The 4,968-nt window shown below is 41.5% G+C and overlaps 1 pseudogene; it reads right to left on the bottom strand.

The window, feature by feature from the left end:
- Nucleotides 1-1,150: 1,150 nt before the first annotated feature.
- Nucleotides 1,151-1,478, bottom strand: LOC115847939 (cytochrome c oxidase subunit NDUFA4 pseudogene; annotated as a pseudogene).
- Between the last annotated feature and the right edge of the window lie 3,490 nt (nucleotides 1,479-4,968).

Raw genomic sequence — 4,968 nt, 5'->3', positions numbered from 1 at the left:
ACTTCTTCTGAGAAGGAAGTAGACCTGTCCCCCTTCTGTGTTCATTCTAGCTTGGTGTCTGCCCTTGTTGAGAGAAGTCAGAGAAGACCAGACTGGAAGTTACACTCTGTGAGTTAGAGCCTTCCACCAGTCACAACTCAGTCTTAATATTTTAAGCATGTCGGTAAATACTTACTTCCATTTCCTTCCCAGACATGAATAATGGTTCCTTCCTCTGTGCTCCCATCAAACTTAGTCCATCATTCATTCAGTAAACATTTACTAAGATTTAGCTGTATGCCACCAGTGTGATAGTCATTTGGTATACCATGGTGAACAAAACACAGTCTCTCCCTCTCCCTCCTTCTCCTCTTTCCTTGCTTCCCTTCCCTTCCCTTCCAGTCACAGAGCCCAGTGGGACTGCTGGTGCAGGCTCATCCCTGTGTGATGTGGGACTCCTCTACTGGCCAATTTTGCCTTGAGGATGCCCCATCAGCATGGCTCAAACTTTTAGACTTGTCTGCAGTCTGAAACTCTTCCCAACTCATCCTCTTTCCTATCCTTTCATAGGTGCCAGCCCTGCATCGAAGTCTGACGTCTCTCCCTGAGTACTCCTGCTTCCCCACCTTTACCCTTCACAGGCGTTTCCCCCAGTAAGGCTCTTGCACGTCTACTCCCATCTCAGGTCTGCTTCCCTGAGATCAACACATTTCATGCTGAAGAGTGGAAATGAAGGTGGAGAGGGCTAAGAGTGCCAGAAGAAGAGGGTGAAGGGTTTTATCTGCTAGGTAAAGCCTTTCGATGTTGCTCTCAGGTCAGTGGAAACCTGTGGACAGATTTTAAACAGATGAGTGACAAGCTGTAGAACAGTTATTCGTGGGACTTCGCTGGGGGTCCAGTGGTTAAGACTCCAGGCTTCCACTTCAGGGAATGTGGTTTTGATCCCTGGTTAGGGCGCTAAGATCCCACGTGCCATGTGGCACAGCTGAAGAAAGAAAAATTCTTCTTTTTTTGTTTTTCAAGTTTCAGATTATTCATCAGTGTAATCCCCAACACAATACACCAACATGATTTCGTGCCTTTGGAGGGGAAATATTTCCTGGTTACATGGAAAATTGGGCTGATGGCTTCCGGAAGACCTTCATTCTAAGCAGCTTTATAGTGAAACATTTCATTTAGAAGTCTGGACCCTCTTCTTTAGTTTGCTGTCATCTATGTTCACTTGCACTGATCACTGGGACCTAGTTTTTTCCAGAGTTCTGGGTTATTCTTTCTGTCCCAACTGACATCTGGATTGAACAATGGCAGGCACAAGGCATACAGTGCCAGGCCTTAATAAGCAAGTGCAGTGAGCATGATTCCATCTTCCTCACCACACGGCATCGTTCCCGCCATGCCATGGAGGGAGGGCGTTTGTCTGTAGCTGCTGCTCCAGTAAATACGAAGAGGGGGATCAAGCTAGGATGCTTCTTGGCCTGACTGATGATCTGGTGGAGCATGGTTGCCACAGAGGCCTTGAGTCCAGACAGAGAAAAACAAATCTGCAAGGCCTGGGACTAAGCAGTCTCCCCACCTAGGAGGAGCGGATGTCCCTAGAAAAATTATTCTTGTTGCAGGGTGAGAATGAACTGGAAGGGCGCACGATGGGAGGCACGTGCATACTGTAGTCACCCCGACAAGCAGTGATGATGACCTAGATGGTAGTTCATTATAGGAACTCTGTCTGTCCTGGGAGATTCTGCACAACCTGATGGCCAGGACTCAGTCTTACTGGCCTTGCTACCCTAGCACCGTGGTAGCTAGTCAACACCTGTTTGCTGAGAATATCTAATTGTTTTTCTCTATATACAAATATATTTTAACATTTTTAATCTGTTTATGCATGTACGTTAGCCTAAAATCAATTGCTTTTCTTATACTGAGCTGTCAGCCTAAGCTGTGAGGCATTTTAGTAACTTATCTGTGATCGCTGTTCTTTGTAATTCTGATTAACTCTATCATAGGATCTACACTGTTTTGGTACCAGCTCTGAGAGAAAAAAATGTTAGCTATAATTTTCCATCTGAAAAGTCAATTTCAGTTTTGCTCTGTCAGGTATTTCCATAAGCAGTTTATTTGTATATTCAGCCATTCATTTTGGTTTTAATGACAATTAGATGCTAAAATGGCAAGGAGAAGGATTTGGTAAGAAAATTTGTTAAAATGGCATTTATTCTAGTAATAGATACCTTTGAACACTTACACGAACACAGTGACGGGTTGTTTTTTTTTTGTATATCATATCACCTACCATATTCTATCTATCTACGTACCTATCCCTTAAAAATATGTAGGAGCCGTCTAGATACGAAGGAAGCTGTGATTAATGTGATTATCGATATGTATGTTCCTATTACCATTTTCTTAATTGCTTTGGGTTTGTTTTTGTAGGTCTTTTTTCTTCCTTTCCTCTTTTGTTCCCTTCTCTTGTGGTTTGATGACCATCTTTAGTGTCGTGCTTGGGTTGATTTTTTGTGTGTGTATCTGTTGTAGTTTTTTGGTTTGCATTGGAAGCTGTGATTAACATTTACATTCATTTAAAAGTCTGGAAAATCTTATTGTGGGTAGCTAATGGAAACTTTTCCCAGTGATTAAGGATGCATGTACTGCACTTACCATTTTCCTCCTTTATTTTGGTCTTGATTACTTTCTCTCAAAATTACACCCCCCTCCATACCATGAACCACTTACTGCTGTTCAGAAGTAAGTCTGGAATAGCTCTCATTGTCTAGTCTATATTTGTTGCTCAGATTGAAGTCCAGTAGCTTGTTTCCATTGCTTATTCTATCTCCAGAGGGATTGAGTTGTCATTGGGCACATCTAGAATTTATTAGAATCTCTGCTTTTTATCATATTTTGACTTCAGGCAGAAGGTAGGCTTATTATTGTCTTGTTTTGCTTACTATGGCATCATGTGCTTTAATTTTGTTTCTCTAGCTTGACCTTTAGGTGTGTAGGGAACACACCTATGCTCTTCTGTATCCCAGCAGTACCCTAGACAATGCTGAATGAAACAGAGATTCTTATCTCTCTTTGTAGTTAGTATTGCTTCCACTTTGGAATTATTACTGTTTTCATAGAATCATAAAATATTAGAGATGAAAGAGATCTTTGAGCTCCTTTTAGTCCATTTCCCATTTATAGATGGTGAAACTGAGGCTCAGAGAGGTCTCATGGCTTGCCTACAAGGTCATGGTTGTATTAGTGCATTGTTTTCATCTGGACAGGGCTAACTGCTGAAAAAACCACTCTTATAATCCTCAATGGCTTATAAGAAACAATAAAGGCTTATTGGTTACTCACATGATAGTCTACGTGGGTCCTTGGGAATGGGGTTCACGTGTTCCATGCAGTCATTTAGAGACTCAGCATTTCTACTATCTTATAGGGTCTCAGAAACTGGATCCTTTGCATCTAGCTAGTAGGTAAGGAAAGAGAGAGACAGCATGGAAAAGGCTCACTTGCTCTCAAGTGCCTCAGACCCAAAGTGAAAAATCACCTCCACGCATATGCTATTGGGGAGAATTAGCCATGTGGCCCCATCTAGATGCAAAGTAGGCTGGGAAGTATAGCTTAGCTGTGTATCCAGGAAGAGAAGACAGGTTTGGTGAACATCTAGCCAGTCTCAGCCGTATTTAGTCTGTCCATAAGCAGCGATTTTCAAAGTGTCAGCACAGCCGCCGCCGTCACCCGAAGACTTGTTAGAAGTGCAAATTCTCAGGTCCCCCCATACCTACAGAATCAGAAACTCTGGGTGATTCTTGTGATTTATGCATGCTACAGTTTGAGAACTAGACGTAGTTCAGTTGTTAACCCTGGCTGCATATTAGAATCACCCAAAGAAACCTAAAACAAAATAAAACAACATTTCTTGGACCCCACCCTGATCAATTAAGTCAGAATTTGTAGAAGGGGGACCCAGGCAATGGTATTTTAGGCTAAAGGCTACCCAGTTATTCTAAGTGTGGCCAGGGTCAGGAACTATTATCCTGGATGATAATATATATGTGTGTGTGTGTGTGTTTTATTGTGTAGTGTAGCATGCAGCTTACTACCTGTGTGACTTTGGATAAGTCAGTTAACTTCCCTGAACTTCTGTTTTTCTCATCAGTAAAACCGGGCATAATCCTAGAATCTACTGAACTGTGAAGATTACAAGAAATTGTTTTTATAAAATGTTTGTATAACAGCTGGCACACAGTGAGTGCTCATGCATAAAAAATAAAATTTTTATCACATTTTGATTGCTCTGTTGAGAGAACTCTAGAGGGAAAATAGAGTTGCTAAATCAGAAGTCAGGAGAGTATTCATCACATCTTCCTACATTTTAAGGTTATTTTTTTTTTTCTCTCTTTCTTATCTTCCTCCTACACTGAAAATTGGAGATTTGGATTTGTAACTAACTCACCATTTGGGATTGTTTGTATTATTCTTTTCTTTCATTGGCTACATTCCTATTGCTCCCTATTAGACCTGTTTCGAGCACTGAATTTGGGCAGGACATTGATCTAGTATGTTAAGTGAAAACAAGGGAGTGAGATCTTTCACCATGATAGCTGCTTGGAGACCAACCACACAGTGCCTGATTGGCAGCTGGACAGGAGGGAGGCCCGGTCATTGTGAGTGACACCTCTGTAGTGCCTGAAAAAATGTAGAGACGCTTGTCTCTCTGTATTTCGTGTGCTGCTGGGAAAGAGAAAAACATTATATGTCACGTGGTTTCTTTTACATGCAGTTTTCTGGTACGGTGAAATTTTAGTAGAGTCTGGATCCCCTAGAAAAGTGCTCAGAACATTCATCCATCTACTCTGGCCTTCTAGTGGGACAGCTTACTCCTGTAGAATTTTCAAGCAAACTAGCTCATTGACAGGGCAAAATAGCCAATTCATTTGTCCTTATCTTAATGAAATTAAAATTAGATTCTATCTTTACTTAGAATTAAATGGTTTT

Source organism: Globicephala melas, chromosome 16 (genome assembly GCF_963455315.2).
Source record: "Globicephala melas chromosome 16, mGloMel1.2, whole genome shotgun sequence".
In the NCBI taxonomy this organism is placed as follows: Eukaryota; Metazoa; Chordata; class Mammalia; order Artiodactyla; family Delphinidae; genus Globicephala; species Globicephala melas.
Note: the sequence above shows the minus strand (reverse complement) of the source record. Positions and strands in the feature narration are given on the sequence as shown.